Genomic DNA, 21480 nt, shown 5'->3' on the forward strand with positions numbered 1-21480 from the left:
TTCTTCACTGTGGTCTTTTTTATCTCAGGTGGGGGCTGGATGTGGACTTCCAGTGAGATTAGTTTCTGGTCTGATCTCACCAGTGAGGGGTATACTTCCGGTGTTGAACATTGTGACCCCATGTTCGTGATGATGAGATCTAGTACGTTTTCTCCTCTTGTGAGGATGGTGACTAGTTGTTCCATGGCATTTGAGTTTATGAACTCTAGGAACCTTTGGGCTAGAGTGTTGGGGCTTGAGTAGTGATCCCAGTCTATATTCGGGTAGTTGAAGTCACCTAGTATGATGGTGTTTGGAGATACATTTATCTCCTCCAGTGTTTTCAGGAAAGCTATGTGAGGTTCCTGAGATTGAGAGGGTGGCCTGTAACATGCTACAAATTGCAGAGCAGTCTTGCCTATGGTTAATTGCACCTGGATGGTCTCCGATGCATCGTGTGTTGCCACCAACCTTGAGGTGTGGGTGTCCTTGATGAAAATAGACACCCCCCCTCCTTTCTTGGTGTTGTCCGGATTTTGGGGCCGGAACGCATGATATGAGGTAAAACCTGATAGTGCCGGTGTGCTCTCGGGAGCCTTGAAACAGGTTTCAGTCACAGCACAGACATCGATGTTCTCCATACTGAGAAGGGCCTCGAGTGCGTGCATCTTGAGGTTGAGACTTCTGGCATTGAGCAGCATTACCCTTAGTTTTTTTCCTTTTTTGTGTTCTAGGGTGGTAGGTTTAGAATTTGAGCCTTGCCTAAAAAAGGCACTATGGGGGTGGCAAGAGCCTTTGCCAATATCCGGATATATATATATATATATATATATATATATATATATATATATATATATATGATTCTAGGACCTTTGAACGAAAGTTCAAAAGCCCAAATCCATTACCACTGAACACACTTTAATGAAAGCGCTTTCATCAAAAAAGTGCTTTTGTTAAAGTATGTTAAACCCCCCCCCCCACAAAATCTACTTGAATGCAGAGGGGCAAGCACGTGTGTCTAAATTTGAGGGGTATGTTTGATAAAGGGTTGCTAAAAAATTATATGGGGGTATGTTGGTTAGATAATGTTTTGTTTACTGTTGGCCTCTCTCTATAGGATACATGGGGGCCAGCCCAGGAATGAATTTACAATTTCCCATCCAAAAGTCAAGGTTACATTTCAGTAAGGTTAGGGATGGACTCTGCTTCACAATGATGGGGAGCCTATTCCGCTGCATGGGGATCATTTGAGAGATCTGTCTGTCTCACCAGCATGTTCTGTTTATGTCACAAGCAACGTTTAAATCCCTGGGTCTAGTGTTTCTGGTGCTGTTAGATTTGTGGATGTGCAAAATCTCCACAGGGCTGAATCTAAGCAAGCCTTATATGCTAAGCACAGACTGACTCTCAACAACCTGTAGGAGATAGAGTGTAAAGACAGGGCTCTAAAGTGATTTGTACTGGACATTGTGTTAATATCCTGGATTCTAATGGTGAGGAATTTCTGTTGGTGTTCCAAGTGTTGCACATACTTAGTCATGTCCATGCTAAAGGAGGCACTATACTCAATGATGGGTCTGACAAGGGCCATGTAGAGTGGTACTATAACTTCCTTGGACCTGGATGCCACACCCTTACTTATAAGTAAGGAAAAAAGAATGATTTTCTTACCACCTTGGCTACACGTTGCTCAAAGGCCATATTACTGTCTACATATAGTCCCAGATCTCTAACTACTGGGTCAATTCTTAGGGGTGTCTTATCAATGGAGTAATTTGTCTGGGTTAAAGTATTCCCAAAAGGTGCTATAATGCACTTCTTTGCATTGAGTTTTAATCAGTGGCTTTGGCAGCAGTCATTTGTCTGCATTAGACCTTCTTGTAGGATGTTCGTATCATGGGGAGGAATTTATGATAGTTCCCAATTTGCAGTCATCTGCAAACTTGGTGAGCCTGAGGCCTTTAATTTTAGCTTTGACCTCCAAGACGTAGATGCCAAATGTGAGTGGGCCCAGCATGGAGCCCTATGGTACTCTATTGATGCATCTCAGTGGAGGTGGTCTCACCAATCCTGACTTCTTGGGTTCTATCTGTGAACCAGCTGATAATCCATTGAGTTATGTATGGATTTATGCCTAGTTCAGTGAGTTTGTCGATAATAACTTGAGTGGGATATTATATCAAATTCCTTACCCAGATCTAGGTAGACAGTATGGACCATTTTCCCTTTTTCCATTGCCTTGGTTTCCTTTTCATAAAAGTCTATTAGGTTGAGTAGACATGACCTTCCCCTGACAAAACCAAACTGGGATGCATCTAGTGTCAGTAGGTTGCCAATATCTTTGTTTTTCATTTCCATGATAATTCATGCCATGGTTTTACATATTATACTAGTTAGATTAATGGGTCAATAGTTTCCAGGGTCAGTTAATGGTCCACCTTTGTGAAGAGGGACAGCCACTGCCATCCTCATTCTCTTGGGATATAGCCTGTTTTGAGGCTGTAGTTGAAAGGTGACTCAGGTGGTCCTGATAGTTCATGTTTCAGGCTATTTAGGACACAGCCCAGGATACAGTCAGGCTGTGAGTTATCTCTGAGGTTTCAGGCATAGCTGTAGGAGGCCTTGTGGTTGTCTTTAGCCTCAGAGGCTATACTGACCTCGTAATTGGCCTTGTTGGATTTAATTATTCCTGTAAATTTCCTGTTTAATTTAATTAGTGAGCTCTTGTGATCATGAGACTTACAGTTCATTGTTTTGGCCAAGATTTTTTTCCGTTTGTTATATAACCTGTTAAGATTAAGAGTCCACCAGTGTGATTTGTTTGTTTGGGGTTGTTTTGGGCTTACTTCTGGTAGGTACAGCAGTGTCTATGCAGTCATTTACAAGTTTGTACAGTGTTTAAGTGAACAATTCTGCATAGACTGCTGTGATCTCGGGGTTAGGCAGATCATTAAAGTTTTGACAAACTGCCACTTAATAGAATGTAGTTTGCTTTAGACTAGTTCCTAACTTTAAAAGGTTTTACTGGGTTTTCCAAGTTGATTTTTATTTCAAAGAAGACAGCTTTGTGATCTGACCTCACTAGTCAGGATGTGACATGGGACATGCAATGCTCTGCCGTATTAGTGAGGACTGGGTCCAATATTTTTTAACCTCTGGCTGGAGTGTGCACTAAATGATCAAGGGCATTTGTGTTAATAAAGTCCAGGAAACATTGTGCTTGCAAGATGGAGGCAATGGTCATTTCCCAGACTAAAGAGGAGTAATTAAAGTCTCCCATGAATTGAGTGTTTGGTTGGATGGAGAGTGCCTCCAGTAGATCTAGATATGAGTAGTGGGATCCTTGTGGCATGGATGGTGATCTGTATCTTGCTAAAATATGGTAAGGGACTCTATCTAGAATGATGTGCATGTTGATGAACTCCAGGGTATCATTGTGTTTAACCAACCTTGAGGTATATTTCTTGTTAATGTAGATCAAGACACCTCCAACTTTAGTCCTGTTTGTGCAGCTAATGGTCTAAATATGTGGAATGCACTGTAACCTTGCACTGCCGGACTACTTTCTGCAGCTTTAAACCATGTCTCAGTTAAGGCACAGATGTCTATTTTTTTCAGAGTGAGAACAGTTTGTAGGGTGTGGAATTTGTTGTTAAAGCTCCTAACAATAGGTGATAACACCTTTAGGTTCCTTTGGGTTTTATTTTTATGTCAGTGGGTTTGTCACTTTTGCATTGCCTAAAAAGGCTCTGAGCAGTAGATAACATTTTAGCCAATATCTGGAAGCCTAGGAGGACAGGTGTAGGCCATCATTGGCAAAGCAACGTGATCTGATGACCATGTCCTCCCAGCTGACAGATACTGAATCCCCCTGGGTTGACACCAGAAACTAAGTCAGTTGTTAAACTAAATCATTTTTTATTCATAATGTGGCATCATCCTTGGTGAAGGAAGAAAGTTGCTCAATGCGAGACACATAGCTGTCTGAGACATATATTGTGAGAGAGGTCCATCATGTCTCTCTTCATACAGACCAAAGAGGTATGTCTCAAGTCATTTATGCCCGCCCACACTATGACAGAATCATACTGGTACCTATGATGCAAAGACTTGAGTGCATGTGTAACATGATGGATCTTGGTTCCAGATGAATAACTGAACCTAATTTTCTCTTTGTCCACTCCAGTGAGTGAGGCATTTCTGTGTGTCATACAATACGTCCTTTATGACAGGAGTACTGGATAAATTGTTTGCTTGCCTTATGGCCTTTGTTTTCAGTGTTTCATTGGGTGTAGTCTTATGTGTGGTGTTTGGTGCTGCTTTTGGTGTGTGCTTTACAGATTGCTTAGGATAGGTGCTGCCAATTGCAGGCTTAGGAGGTCTTTGAGGTTTAGGGAGATTGCTTTTTAGTGTCTCAGCATAAGATGGTCTATGTGTGTGGTGGACACTATGTGTGGTGGACATTGTGTGTGTGTTCTTCTTCACAACCTTGTTTGTAAGTGAAACTTTTGCTTCCAAGGAAGTTGTTTATCTACATATTTTGCATACTGTGTTGATTTCTTTAAGGATTAAAAGGTTGTCTGTCTACACCAGACAATTGCTACACTGTCTCAGGATGCCCGTATCTACCAAGCTGGCTATGGAAACATTTGGAAATTGCATATCCATGCTGTCTGGACCTGCATTAGTGTGGGCTGTTAGGGTTTAAGGACAAGGTTTTACAAAGATCTTCTAGAATGGTCTCTAGGATTAGGGACTAGAGTTAATGTTACAGTACGGTATTAGACAGCTTTAGGATATGGTATTAGTTCTATCTGACATGCAAGCTAGCTGCTCTGAGCTTAACTCTGCACAATGCTGCAGTAAATTACAGGTTAAAGTGCTATTACTAGTTTTATAGGTAAACATAACTGACTGGATGTCCTTCAAGGATGCATCTGCAGTTATAACAAATGGGTTGTCCTGCCTCAGGCAGCCCTTCGGTCGGCCGGATTCTAAAGTCTGGGTCTGGCCTCGGCTGATGTCGCACTTCACCCAACGTCATAGCTGCTGGGGTATAAAGGCATCAGCCGACGCCATTTTCCTCAGTCTTTCTTGCCGCGCGGTGCCCGAAGCAGAAGCTGTTCGCAAGTGCCGATCGGTCAGATCCAGAGATTTCAGCGTACCGAAGACTTCTAAAAAGCTAAGTACCCCGTTGGGGACTCTTTCTTGCCTCAGCCGATGTCAGACAAAGTAAATAATTGTTTAACTTGTGGGAAACAAATACCTCATAAGGATTTCCACTCCTACTGCCTTCCTTGCTTAGGCCCAGACCACGACGTATCAGCTTGTTTAGCCTGTGCTTCCTTCAACCGACAGACTCCTAGACGTCGGTCGGAGTTTGCAGAAGAGTTTTTTGGCTCCACTTTTGCATATAAAATGCCGTCGGAGACTCCGACTACGCATTTAGCTAAAAAACGCAAAGAAAAGGACCGACACTCGCGGCCCGCAGTTTCGGCTGAAACCACGGTTAGGCCTACCGCGAGTGTCTCAGTTTCGGCTGAAACCGAGACCTCGGTTCTCCCTTCGGCCGAAAGCATGCCTCCGATAACCGAGGCCACACAGGCCATGGCTGAGTCGGCTACAGAAATTCCTGCTAAAGTAGCAGGCACACAAGAGTTGTCTGACACTATTCCATTGGACATCTCTACTCCTGCATGTGGGGCAGCTAGACCCCCTGCTTCTATGTCTATCAAGGCCTTTTCCAGGGCTAAAGCAGCCAAACTTTCCAAGGCCTTACCTTCAAAAGCTCCCTCTCACAGGCCTACCTCAAGTTCCCAGATTCTCAGCCTTGCTGAGGACCTTATTTCTCTGATCAGGGGAACCCATCCTCACCCAGACAGGGCCTCACAACCCCCTCCTGAAAAGAGGCCTAGGACTGAACCTCTGTCCTTTGACTACTCCTCGGATGGTTCAGATGTATCGGACCATCAGGAAGGCCCGTACTCACCTTATGAGGATTCTGATGCAGAAGACTCCATTCCTTCTGCCTCACCTCCAGAAGAATTTTCTTTTGGGGAAACCCTACACTCAATGAGGGAACACTTCCAATGGCAGGGTCAGGATTTTTCTGATTCTAGGAAAAGGCTAAGGACTTTTTTACACTTACCACAGCATAGGCCTTTAGCCATTCCACCTGTACTATCAGTTGTTGATGATGCATACAATGATGCCAGTACTGCCCCTGATTCTCTTCCCGGCCCTGCAAAGCCTGACAGATACTACAGGGTCCCGGATTCTCACTACCACTTGTATAAGGCTCATGCTGCAGACCCAGAAACCATTTCTCAGGGCCATAAAGGTGTTGCAGCTGCCTCTGCCAAAAACCCACTACCATCTGAAAGAGAATCTAGAGCATTAGAGAGATGGGGTAAAAAGGTTTATACATCTGCTACTCTTTCTGCCAGGGCTTTAAACTGTCAATTTCACATGATACAGTACCAGGAATTTTTGTTAGATCAGCTGAATAAAAGCTGGCCTCTCCTGAACCTTTAGACCGTAAGTCCCTTCAGGATTTGGTACACAATTCTCAGCAGGTCAGTAATCATTTCTTAAAATGTGGCTATGATGCACTGGAGGCTTCATTTAGATCAGCTATGACTGGAGCAGTGATTCGAAGGCATGCCTGGTTAAAAGAACAATCCTTACCAGACCATGTTAAGTCTAAACTCCTGGATGCCCCTATGGAGAAACAAAGTTTGTTTGGCTCTCCTGCACAGGAGGTTCTAAAGAAAGTGGAAGAAAAAGCAAAATCTGTCCAAACAGTCAAGGATTTTTTACAGGTCCAACCTCCGAGGTTTAGCAGAAATTGGCCTTCAAAGAATTGGTCCTTTCCAGACACCTCCAGAGCACAGAGAGGCAGAAATAGACGCCCAAGAGGCAGAGGTCAATCTAGGGGTGCCTACAGGGGTCGTCAGTGGCAACCTGCCAACCAAAGAAGTGCCGCCACAACTGCGACTGCAACCACTTCTACAGGACAGACACAATGACTTGGCTCTGATTCCGCCTACCAGGGAACAACTGGAAGCACCCTTGGGCGGAAAGCTAGCCTTATTCTCAAGAAATTGGCATTGTATTACAGGAGACAAATGGACTTTACAAACAATAGACAAGGGCTACAGGTTTCACTTCCACACTCTACCAAAAAGAGAGGAATGCCAAACCTTCCACCAAGCCAGAAATCAGAGGCTCTAAAACAAATCATCAGTTTACTAAGGATGAGAGCAATAGAAAAGGTACCATCTATAGAACAAGGCCAAGGATTTTACTCCAGACTATTCCTTGTACCAAGAAAAGAAAATCAATGGAGGCCTATTCTCGATTTGTCCGCACTGAACACATACCTCATTGTTCCAAAATTCAAAATGCTGACCCTACAGCAACTTCTTCCCATGTTGGGCAAGGAGTCTTGGCTGGTGACTCTAGATCTCAAGGAGGCATACCTGCACGTCCCTATATGACCAGATTGCAGAAGACACCTCAGATTTTTTGCAGGATCAGAGCATTATCAATTCTCAGCATTGCCCTTTGGCTTATCTACTGCGCCCAGAGTATTCACGAAATGCCTGGCATCAGTAATTGCTCATTGCAGGCTTCAGGGAATTCAAATCTACCCATACCTGGACGACTGCCTAATACAAGCGGACAACAAGACAAAATTAATAAAGGATTTGGCCAATGTCATACAACTGCTGCAAGCCTTGGGATACACAGTCAACATACAAAAATCAAGACTAGTGCCATCCCAAAGCATAACATTTTTGGGTGCAGAACTGGACACAATAACTCAGATGGCTTTTCTCACAGAGGAAAAACAAAAGCAACTACCAGTCTATTTCATGGCATTAACAAGACAAACTCAGCTTACTGCAAGGAAAGTCCTGCAGGCCCTGGGTTACATGGCATCCTGCATAATATTGATCCCACATGCCAGGCTGCATATGAGAAAGTTACAATGGTACCTAAGGAATGTATGGTCTCAACACAGACACAGTCTAGAAGCCCAGATACCAATCATTCCATGCCTGAAAAAAGAATTCCTGTGGTGGGCTCAGGCCTGTCAGATAAACAGAGGATTGCCTTTCCACAAACCACATCCAAGGCAGACCATCACCACGGACGCCTCAGACCTAGGCTGGGGGCACACATGGAAGACAAGTGTATCCAAGGCCTATGGTCACAAGACCAGCTGAATCTACACATAAATCTAAAGGAGATGCTGGCAGTGAAACATGCAATCGAGGCATTCAGACCATTCATCCAGCAAGGACACCTGCTGATAAGGACGGACAATACCACAGTCATGTGGTACATCAACAAACAGGGAGGCACACATTCATACCCTCTATGCCGGACGGCAATGGACCTGTGGAACTTGGCCCTGAATCTCAACATCCAACTGCAGGCCAGATTTGTACCAGGAAAAGAGAATTCACTAGCAGACAGCTTAAGCAGGACTACCACGGATGCTCACGAATGGATGCTGCATCCAGATATTTTCAAAACCTTAACAAAGAAATGGGGAATGCCAGAGATAGACCTGTTTGCCTCCCCACACAACCACCAACTGAAGAAATTCTGCTCAAGAGTATACCACCCACTTGCCTGGAGGGTGGACTCCCTTTCTTTCAGCTGGAAGGACCTGACAGTATATGCCTTTCCACCTCTTCCTTTGATGTACAAAGTTCTACTGAAGATCAGAGAGGAACAGCCAAAGGTAATTCTGATAGCTCCAGACTGGCCAAGGCAACATTGGTACCCGCTACTGAGAAGCATGTCTCGGACGCATTCATGGCATCTACCTCCATGTCCTTTACTTCTAACGCAGAACAATTACAAGACCCTGCATCCAAACTTAAAAACACTGCAGCTAACTGCTTGGAAAATTGCATAAAACAAAACCAACTTGATTTATCTCAGAGGGTTAAGGACATTATCCTGGAGGCTCGCAGACCCTCCACAAGGAAAACATATTCAGCCAAATGGAAAAGATTCCTCATTTGGAGTGCAGAAAAGGGAGAAAATGTCTCACTAGCAAACCTAGCACACATCCTGGAATACTTAGCAGAACTGTTCCACAATGGCCTGTCCTATTCTTCCATTAAGATACATGCATCATCAATTTCAGCAGAGTACAACATGGATCCTCCTGTCTTCTCTCATCCTCTCCTCAGACAATTTTTGAGAGGGATCAAAAATGTAAAGCCTCCAAGGAAACCACCTTTGCCTGCATGGGATCTCAATTTTGTGCTAGAAAAATTAACACTTCCCCCTTTTGAGCCAGCAGCAACAGCAGACTTACAGTTCTTATCTTGGAAAACTGCCTTCCTGCTAGCAATCACTTCAGCAAGAAGGGTATCTGAGTTACAGGCATTAATGGCAGTGCAGCCTTTCCTTATCTTCCATCAGGATAGAGTGTCTCTGAGAACCAATCCTACTTTTATGCCAAAGGTGGTATCCAGGGTATCCTTGAACCAAGCCATACATTTACCTACATTCTTCCCCAACCCACAGAACAGGGGGGAAAAACTACTAGACACCTTGGATGTACACAGACAACTGCGCTACTATCTGGACAGAACCAAGGCCAACAGAAAAACTGACCAGCTTCTGGTAGCATATGCAACAGGAGTGCAAGGAAAAGCAATTTCAAAACAGACAATCTCAAAATGGATAGGAAATTGCATTCGATTCTGCTACTCATTTCATGGAAAGACAACTCCTGAAAATATCAGGCCTCACTCCACAAGAGCTACAGCCACCACTACAGCTTTCCTACGAGGAGTGGCTACCAAAGACATTTTAGAAGCTGCTACTTGGAGCTCCGTACATACATTTGCCAAGCATTATAATCTTCCTTTATACTCCAGATCCCGAGCAGGTTTTGCAACTGCTGTTTTACAAGGGATCTTAACTACACCATCTTTATCTTAGTGCCTCCTCCCCCAGTTTGGCTATGGTATTCTACCCATTTGTTATGACTGCAGATGCATCCTTGAAGGACATAGTACAGTTTTGTACCTACCATAAATGTAGATGTCCGATAGGTATGCATCTGCAGTCAGGATTACCCACCCTCCTTCCCCTCTGTGGTATTCATAGGGTACTTACCCCTCTTTTAGCTAGCTGGGGGAATCTATTATGGTGTATTTGTTTGTATGTATATATGTATATATATATATATATATATATATATTGCTTCCTACTGTTTGGAATTATCTGCATTTATCCAAATTTAGCCTTCCTAGAGGGCACCTGGCATCTGGGGCAAGAAACACTGAGGAAAATGGCGTCGGCTGATGCCTTTATACCCCAGCAGCTATGACGTCGGGTGAAGTGCGACATCAGCCGAGGCCAGACCCAGACTTTGGAATCCGGCCGACCGAAGGGCTGCCTGAGGCAGGACAACCCATTTGTTATGACTGCAGATGCATACCTATCGGACATCTACATTTATGGTAGGTACAAAACTGTACTTTCTTGTGTCTGTACAGGGCACTGCCAACTGCAGCTGTGCAGTGAGCAACTTCACGCAAACAAGCCTAATTTATAGAAAAAAACAATGAAAGTGAAATCTAACACCTGAGCCCTCTAGCCAATAAAACAACTACACTTTGAGCCTCTCTTGAGTGCTTCCCAGCTCAGATAGACCAGGGAAATGCCTTCTGCCACAAGATGGATAAACTTAGTCCTCTTAATGTAAAAGCACAACAAAAAAGGACCCTCAAAAGGTGCAGAGTAACAACAAACAACTTATTCCCTAGATAATTCTCACCTATACAAGGCGGTTAGAAGACTAAACAGTTCCAGTACCAAACAGTAAATGAGAAAAGATGCAAGCTGTAGCAAAAATACACTTTAACTGTTCAAAAACTTGCAAAATACAAGCAGCAATTACTTAAACAGTGAAAAACAAGTGCAACAGTACAGTCAGAGAACTTATATTTGCCTGGATGGCACTGGATTCAGTGGAAACACTTCTTGAAGCATAGACAAATAGCCAAGGTTTGCTGGGTTCTGTGAAAATAAGCAAAAAGCCAGGAAAACACTCCTGATTTATAGAAGCAGAAATTAAAGTGAAATCTATCTCCTGAGCCCTCTCAACAGTAAAATAACTACACTTTGAGCCCTTTTAGAGTGCTTCCCAGCTCAGACAGACCAGGCAAACATCTTCTGCCACAAGGTGGATGACATTGGTCCTCTTACCATAAAAGCACAGCAAAAAAGGACCTTCAAGTGCAATGCAACAACAAACAAGTTATTCCCTAGCTAAATCGCCCCTCTACAAGGCAACTGCAACACTAAACAGTTACATACCAAACAGTAAAGGAGAAAAGGCAATTTGTAGCAAAAATACATTTTAAATGCTCAGAAAATTGCAAAATACAAGAAGTGATCACTTACACAGTGAAAAAATAGTGCAATAATACAGTCTGACCTTTGCTTAGATGGCACTGGATTTGGTGGAAACACTTCTTGAAGCATAGGCAAGTAGCAAAGGTTTGCTGAGCTCTGTGGAAATGAGCTGCTGTGTGTATATATATATATATATATATATATATATATATATATATAGATAGATAAACATAGAGTAGATATAGACACACACAAACACACACAAACACAGACACACACACACACACACACACACACACGTATATATATATATATATATATATATATATATATATATATATATATATATATATATATGGGTCTACTTCTATTCGCTGACAGCCCATTTCACTGAAACCCATTTCGTTGACAGCTCATTTCATTGACAAACATTCTAGGTGGGGGGCTGCGCCCCCTCCCCCACAACCCCCAACTATATATAACAACTCCACAGTCGCACAACAGTGGGGAGGGGGGCAAAACCCAGGTTTTTGCCTTGCATACTTTTGTCAATGAAATGAGCTGTCAACGAAATGGGTTTCAGTGAAATGGGCTGTCAGCGAATAGAAGTAGACCCATATATATATATATATATATATATATATATATATATATATATATATATATATATATATATATATATATGGGTCCCCTTCAGAAGGTCAAACTTTTAAATGCTCAACTTTCATATGGCCAAGACCATATGATTGAACTTTTAAAAGTTTGAATGGTCTGAATAAGGATCTCCATAGAGTGCGGAACAGGAAGATTTCCCTTTACGGCAATGTAGTGCGATCTCGGAGTTGTTATATTTAAATAGCAGGGGGCTGCAGGGGGGCTTACCTCCCTGCTAGCACTGTTTAGTTTGTTTTTTCTTGTTTATGTTTTTTTCATATTTTCGAACATTCAAATGTTTGATCATATGGTCTTGGCCATATGAAAGTCTAACATTTGGGTGTTCGATTATGTGAAGTAGACCCATATGTATATATATATATATATATATATATATATATATATATATATATGTGTGTGTGTGTGTGTGTGTGTATAGATATATATATATCAATATATATCAGCCACTAATGAATTTTTTTGGTCTCTGTACCATACAGATAGTTTACAGGTGTGTGATCACTACATTCCTGGGATTGGAGATATGCCGTTTCCCCAGCATAGTGGGATCTCAGAGGTTGAATACAGAATTAGCTGGGGGTGTGAGGAGTCTGGGGGCCTTGCCTCCTGCAAAAAAATGCTTTTGACTTTTTTTTTAAGTTTTTTTACTTGCATGCTCGGTGGCTATTTCTTAGCACATGCATAGTGAATTGTTAGTTTTGTTTTTATCGACCTGTTGTAAATATTAGTGATGTCCACATTTTTGCTCAATTTTCATATATTAATATATATCACATATGCGCATGCACACACACACACACACACACGCACACACACACACACACACACACACACACACACACACACACACACACACACACACACACACACATATTTCTTCTTGTCACTTAGAGAAAAAGCTGCAATTATTTATTTTATTTGCTTCCTTGGTTTACTATGCAAACTTGGCTTGACAGATAAGACTTCTGTAAGTATATTTACAGCTACAAAACCTGACTGCTGAAACCTTAAATTGTCTTTACTGAATGTTTCAGTTCCTGCTCAGTATAATATACTTGCCTTTACAATACACTTCCCAGTGTGATCACTCTCAGATAATTCGTTTATCATAATCGGTCAGAGATACGTGCCTTATTTGTGCTTAAATATCAGATTTACAGACTGTATGTTGTGTGGCAAAGAGTGGGAACTAACAGAGATGTACTATCAGTCCCTCTAACATCTGTAAACCTGTATCTCGGTAACCCCACACTTGCATGCAAACACATACCTCTCATTAGTTTAGTTTATTTTTCTTTCTGTCCTTCTATAATGTAGAAACCACCAGTTTTGTTTTTAGTAATTCCAAACTTGCATACCTACAAATATCTCCTGTAAGCTTTCTTATTGTCCTGTTTAAGGGCTAGAAAGCTGAAATACACAAAAGTGAAATATAGTGCACTACTCTTGTTTGCCAAACATTACTTAATGTGGATGAGTATAGACAAATATCTAGCTCAACCATCAAGAAATCTTTAACTTCTTTTTCTCTCTCCCCAGTGAAACAAGCACATGTAAGTCTGACTACTGCTGCAAAAGTTATCATATCCCACTACCTAAAGAACTTGCACAGCTGAATTTTACCTACAATTACAAAAGTTCACAAGGAACAAATACAGCGAGTTAAATCTATGTAAGGCAATTTCCAAGACTCAAACTAATAACTTAGTTTGTTAAGTCATGCATTAGTGTGTTCTGTTTTGTAGTGTTGAATCTGCTGGAAGGATATCCCCACCCACACTCATAGGCCTTTTACTGCTGAAGGTGACGCTACATTGACACTTCAGCATATTTTACTCTTATCAGTGTAATATATCCCTGGAAAGACATTGAAAAGCCCATAACTATAAAATTAGATGCTGTGACTTGAGTCAAGCATTTAGAGTTCAGACACCTTGTCTTTGTATCCATGAACATTTTACCTCACTGATTGTTTATGGTGGTAAACCATTTTTTTTTGGGGGGGGGTTCTTCCTGTTCTGTTTGCTTTGCTCACTCCGCTCCCCTGCCCTTCCCCCATATCCCATCCACCCCCTTCATCTCTACTCTTATCCTAAGCAAACCACTCTCCCTCATTCCTATAATCCAATTATATGCAACTCTACCTTGTCCACACCCACAATTCATTCACATCTTACCTTCTTTTATTTAACCAAACTTATCTGCTTTCCCTTACATCCATCACCTTGAATTCTCATCCCCCTACTATAATTCTGTACATCTTATTGTACTTTACCATCACAATACAATCACCATCTCAAATTATCTCCCAATAACACCAGGCTTACAAGCTTCTTTTCTACTATACACACAAACTAACATTGCACTATAATTTTACTACTGACCTGTCAGATCTCCCCCACCCCTCCTTATCACAAACCACAAAGCAAAACACATTGTCAAAGCCAACTCTCAAGTCAAAACATTTCCAACCTTACCTTTAGCTGCACACATATCACAAGATAACATAATCTCTATTTGCACCGATATTACATTCAAACCCATAAATACCACTTTTATTATTTTTAAACCCACCATCACAGCTGACATGCTATCCCTTACCTGTCTAACCTATTTACTCTTAATTCTCAACCTCGCTACAGCTATATCCTCACATACCCCCACACACCAATACACATCAACAACCTCCTCCAACCATCTCACCAATAAACAGCACAGCTTTTCACATACTTTCTCCCAGCTTTTCCCCTATACCCTCCCATATTATTCTGCACCACCTATGAAACCACACTTGACACCTGTACCATCACCTAGGAATAAAAAAAACTGCCCATGACACTTATTCCTCATTACCTATCTACTCAAATGTGGAGACATACATCCTAACCCTGGCCCACCCTCTAATCCTAACCACAAGAGTAACCCCAAAGATTTAAACATACTTACACTGAACCTTAGAGGTATACGTAATAAAATAGCCCCATTGCATGCCTGGATTGATCAAAATAAACCTGACATACTAACCCTTACCGAAACACTACACTCCAATGTAAACGACTCAGAATTAATACCTCCAAACTTTGCAATAACCTGAAGATATAGATCTAAGAAAAGGGGGAGGGACAGCACTTCCATATCCCTCTACGCTCAACATCATACCCTACAACAGTAATGTACCCATCTTTTCCAGTACTGAGGTACTAATCTCTTCTTTGAACCTCAACATATCAAAAATAATTTGCATAATAGCAATATACATCCCACCAGGTAACAATATACCAGTGTTGGAAATATTTTATCCTAGACATCCCAAACAATAAACCTTGAAACAATAATCTTAGGAGATGTAAATATAGATTGGCAAACCATAGCTTCCAACTCCCCCACAAATAATATAAATCTGTATGTTTTTTCTCAGCTTATCAATCCTCTGACAAGGTACAGCAAAGATCTTACTGGCCAAGCCACCCTAGATTGGCTCCTAGTGTCCCACCCCACCAATTACCCCTCTTCTGGTACACTATTCAACAATCTCCTACATGAAATAGACTGGACACCCCTTAAACGACTACCCCTTAATGATGCTGTACTATACTTTAATAACACCTTCCTTCACATATTTAACACACCAGCTCCCATTCACATGAAAAGAATCAAAAATAACTCAGCACCATGGCTCTCTAAGGAATGTAAACACCTGATGAAGCAAGGCGACCTAGCCTGGTTAACCTGGAAACAAAACAAAAACGAAGAAAATCATGTTCATTTCAAAACACTATGTAATAAAGTGACAAAACTAATCAACAGAGATAAGAATTCATATTATTCCCAGCTTCAACTCCAGCATAATATCGACCCCAGTAAATGTTGGCACTCCATATCTTCTCTACTCAACCCTAGAATAAATAGAGAGCACACCCTATCAGCTGATACCCCTCCATCACAAATAGTCAAAAACTTTAAGAAGCACTTCATAAAAATCAATATCAGACCTACTAACTAACACGCCTAATGCTGGACCCATGCACCCTTCAACCTATTCAGACACTAACCCCAGACCATCAAGTACTTCTAACGCTGTCGTTAATAACCCCCCTACTCAACAAAATGTCATACAAACCCCATTTCTCATTTCAACCCATACCCACTGACACCATTAAGAAACTACTGCAAAAACTAAAACCCTGCTGTACCTCAGCTGATAATCTTCCATCACGCTACCTCAAACTGGCTGCTAACTCAATCGCTTACCCAATCAGTATCCTTATAAAAAGATCTTTACCAGAATCAGAAGTACCTACCATATGGAAACAATCTCACATCACCCCCATCCACAAAGGAGGAGACTCTTTTGATCCATCCAATTTCTGTCCTATATCCATCTTGTCACCTATATCCAAATTTCAAGAGAGAGGTATCCATCAGCAGGTATTGCAATATTTACTGCAAAACAACCTTTTAACCAAAGCCCAACATAGCTTCTGACCTAGACACAGCACATCTACAGCCCTATTATCTTTTATAGACACCGTGAACAAGGCCAGAGATGCAGGATGCTATACAGCCTCAGTATTCCTTGATATCTCCAAGGCCTTTGGCACAGTGTCTCACCCCTTGCTACTGAACACACTGTCTAACTTAGGCTTTTCACATAACACATTAAAATGTTTTCAGAGCTACCTCAAGGATAGTAAACAAGCAGTGAAATGGTCCAATGAACTCTCATTCTTTCTCCACAACCCTACTGGAGTCCCTCAAGGCTCCATCCTAGGACCTCTACTCTTCAAAATTTTCAGAAACAACCTCCACACTGCCTCTCACCCTTGAACCCTCATTCAATAAGCTGATGATTCCACCATAATCTGTACTGCTCAATCACTACCAGAACTACTTTCAAAAACTCAACGGTTCTTTACTGAAGTCGAATCCTGGCTAAGAAATGCCCAACTCTCTCTTAATCCAAAGAAGATGAAACTAGTACTCTTTCATCCCAAAAACTCCGCCCCTGTCACTGATCATTTTAATATCCTTGCATCTGACAACACTGTGATAGAAATAGTGTAGGAGACCAAACTTCTAGGAGTTATTGACAATAAACTTTCACTCGACCCACATATACAGCAAAATATAAAGAAAACTCATCAAAAACTGGGACTCTTATATGGAAACAAACATTTCTTTACTGCTGCAACCAAAGTTACCCTAGCAAAAACATTTTTACTTCTCTCCCGTCTTTATGGTACCCCTGTCCTAACTAACTTACAAACTTCTACCCTAAGCAAGATGGAACAGTACAACAAAGTTTGACACAAACTTTAAATATCACACACACCACTGTAAGTCACTCCTTGAATTAAACTGGCTTGAACTCCCCAACCAACTTGGCTTTATTTGGCTATCCACCTTGCACAATCTTATTTACAAGCCTACTGCCTGCCCTGCACTAGCCAATCTAGTCACACCTTACACACCAAATCAATCCCTACCATCAGAACACAAAAATCTCTTAGCTATCTCAAAACCCACAAGAAAACCAGGTCACTCTCTGTATTCATGCTCTGTCTCTATACTTTAGAATTCACTACCTCTAGCTACCAGCTCTAAATCTGGCCTAATCCATTTCAAAGCTTCTTTAAAAAAATCATCTAAAAAATACATGGCTCTGCTCCTGCATAAAGCCTCCCTAATGCTCAGCTGTTCCTCTTCTTCCACATTAGCCTCATCCTCCTCTTCTGTCACATTTCAGTCCCTCACAGTCTGCAAGATCCTAAGGCTCTTCTAACTCCTTCTCTGTTTCTACACCATATCCTTAATCTACTGCTCAGGCTGTATTGCTTCTATTCTTCTTAACTTTCTCACTATCTTTCTGTATCACTAACTTTCTGGTTACTATTTTCCTAACTGAAACTAACATTCTATTTTTCATGTACTGTAACAGTCAATGTCACACATTGCACTATCTACATATTATTTTTTGGACACTGTTCTGCATCATGTATGGTGAGAGTGACTATTATTGTCTATAATGTTGTTAACGCTATAGAATTGTCTAGATGTGTAGTATATATTGTAACATCTTGTAACATAGTTTATTCTTTCAACTTATTTTTGTATAGTGTTTCTAATGTAATTTGTATCATATTGGATTATATTGTATTTGTATTGTACTGTACTGCGGAGCTTGTCTCCCTGGCCCTCTGCTGAAAACGGGTTCTGTAAACCCAGTCAGACCACCCCAGTAAACAAACGTCAAATAAATAAATAAATAAAATTTGCTCTGAATTTTTGTATATGTTATTGCGTAAACAGATGTAACACAAATCATCAAGACTGATCTGTAAGATTCCAAGATTTCAGATACAGTAATTCCTTGAAGGAAATTTTAATGAGCAGATGAGAGTTTTGTTAAACCATCTTTGCTGCACGGTAACTCAGGGTTAAAGTAATTAAGGGAGTGTGAGGTAGTAGTCATCACACAGGGGGTTGGAAGACATGTTTTTGGTGTTTTGCAGTTACTGGAGTGAGAAAATATGTTTTTTGGTATTCTCATATTCATTGTGTTGGACTGATTGCATGGATAGCTTTGGGAATTAGCATTTCAGGAGTTCTACAGTAGCAATCAAATTGCATTAAGCAAACTATTATAATTTATTAAACTCAAAACTGCCCCAAGTAAGAAGAGAAAGAATGTATTTTCAGGAAATCAATCTATCATAAGTGATGTTTTGCTGTCTGCTGCCAGTGTATAAAGAACATAGATTTTATTTACTGCAGCCTTTATGGCAAACTACTAAACTGATTTACTCTCCTGTCACATAAACAATATTGTATCATGTAATATACAATAAAAAGTATTAGTTTTCTATGAAAAAAAATACTAACAGAGGCCACCCTTCCTTTTATCGTAATAAATTATTGTATTAATTGTATTACTTGTTGTAATAAACAGAATCGTAACATCTGACTGTTTTTTTTTTTTTTTTTGAGTACGTGTATTTTAGATGTTTTCTAGAGGACTTTGTGGTTGTTAAAGGTTATTAGTCTTACATAAGTATACATATTCCAATAAAGCTTATTTCAGTTTGGTATCACCAATAAATGAGACTAATGACAGCGAAACCTTAGATGTATTTATTTTTGAAGCACTTGTTTTTGATGTTTGATTTTGTGAAACTTGCTGTTCTGCTATAGGATTTAGCTGTATCAAACTCAAAAGAAGAGAAATGTATACACCTGGAATAACATTGGTGCAGACCTCATACCCTACTTAAATCTAAGCTTAACTTTAAGCAGTAGGAAACATTTCTTATTATGCTGTGAGCGTGGATAGGTGAGCAATAATAGGTTTTCAATGATTCGCCTACACATAGTGATGGGAAACAGTGCTACATCCTGCTGGTTACATTATACATCCATCTGTCAAAGGTGGTAGCTTGCTTGACCCCATTGTTAGGAATTTCAGTGTTTCTGGATATACTGCAGATGTAGTAGCTGCAACAGGGAAGCTGGAGTGAAGAATATCAAACAGAAAAGGAGCTGCTTATTTGGAAATGTATAATTAATTTGTGATGCTCAGTAAGATTATGTTCATAATAAGGTGTTCAGAATGTATGTCAAGTACATTTGTACAGTATTTCTTCGTAAATAAGACCTAACCAGAGCATAAGGCCTAGCATGGTTTTCCAGGGTGGTCATGCTATAAGCCCTACCCCAAAAATAAGCCCCAGTTATGATCATCAACAACACATGATGGACGTGTTGAATTATAAATATTATTGACACCCATTGACTGAGGTTATCGTACTCTGCTCGCCAAAAATGGCGTGCAGCGTACAATAACCTCAGTCAACAGGCTGAAGAGGGAAATGCTAAGAAATGCAAGTGTGGATCAGGTCGGCAATCATTATTTCCTGAGCTGAAAGACATCATCTGTGAATGGATTGCTAACAGGAGAGCAAATGCTTTGGTTGTTTGCAGGGCTGATATTCAAGCATTTGCCCTTGCAATGGCACCACAGTCAGAAATATTCCCAGAAGAATTCAAAGCATCACAACATTGGCTGGATGGCTTCCTTCAGTGATATGAACTGTCTCTAAGAAGATCAACAACATTGTTCAAGCTGGAAGATACTGAAGTTATTAAACGTGCACTTGCTTTCGAGTCCTTTGTTGATGGCATCGACTTTTCTAAATAACAGCTCTCCAACATGAATGCTATGGATGAAACTGCAGTGTTTATGGGCCAAGGATCTCAAACAACAATCAATCAGAGGGGTGCCTCGTCAATCTACATTCCCTCCACTGGTTACGAGAGTGCACGTGTTACCTGTATTTTGGCAATTCATCTAGATGGAAAGAAAAACCCACGAATAATCTTTAGTAAGGGCAAGAAAGATAAGACTGAATGTGTTTCAGGCATTTACATTCTTGAAACCAAAAAAGCCTGGTGCATACAAGCAGTTATAAGGAAGTGGGTCGATGTAATGCTGCCACTTGTTTTGCGAGGTGGTGAAAGAGGTCTGCTAGTCTGGGATTCAGCCAGCACTCACCGCACTAAAGACATGAAGAAATTCCTTGCACGGAGAACAATAGATCAAATAATGATTCCCGCAGGAATGACTGCCTATCTCCAGACTCTTGATATTGCAATAAACAAGCCATTCAAGGACCATTTGCATATGGAACTCAATGACTACATCGAAAATAGAATGGAGAGAAATCAGCATGGAAACTTTGTGAAGCCTAGCCTGCAAGAGGTCGTGCCTTGGGTGAAAAATTCATGGGATAAAATCACTGACAGCTGTGTTGCCAATGCACTACGATCAGGCTATTTGGACAAGCAGTGCTCATTTAAGGAGAGCTCTATTGCTAGGCATGACAGATTGGGGCCAATGGTTCTACAGAAAATGAAGTCACAAGAAATTCAGGGGTTGGAGACTTATGACAATGTTCCAGAAGAAGATGACATGACTGTATTTGAATAACTTTTCCATTATCGGGGCAACAGAATGGATTGCTTCTGCTTTCAGTTTTATTCCGCTCCTCCAATACACATGTACTGAGATTTTTCTGCACTTTCTGTTAAGCATGAAAAATTGCACTATGAAAGCCAAGGTGAAGATATTCTGAAGTTGAAATGTTTGCTGCACTGTTTATGTAGAATGCTCAAACAACTATTAACACGTTACTTAGAACTGTTGTCCAATAAAAGAAAAGCACCAAATAAATGTCAATTTGAGTACATGAATAAATGTCAATTTTTGTACATGAATAAATGTCGACTCGTGTACAAGAATAAATGTAAATTTTTGTACATGAATTAATGAATAAATGTAGATTGTTGTATGGGGGGGGGTAAATAAGGCATCCCCTGATAATAAGCCCTAATGCGTATTTTGGTGGGGGAAAGAGTATAAGACCCGGTCTTATTTTC

The 21480-nt window shown here is 40.9% G+C and overlaps 1 protein-coding gene across 2 annotated transcripts in view; it reads left to right on the top strand.

Annotated features, from left to right (window-relative positions):
* Nucleotides 1–21480, top strand: part of LOC122792929 (carboxypeptidase O-like) — a 392520-nt gene that overhangs the window by 78165 nt on the left and 292875 nt on the right. The window lies entirely within an intron of this gene.

This window comes from Protopterus annectens, chromosome 2.part0, assembly GCF_019279795.1.
Source record: "Protopterus annectens isolate FY-2018-M chromosome 2.part0, PAN1.0, whole genome shotgun sequence".
Lineage (NCBI taxonomy): Eukaryota > Metazoa > Chordata > Ceratodontiformes > Protopteridae > Protopterus > Protopterus annectens.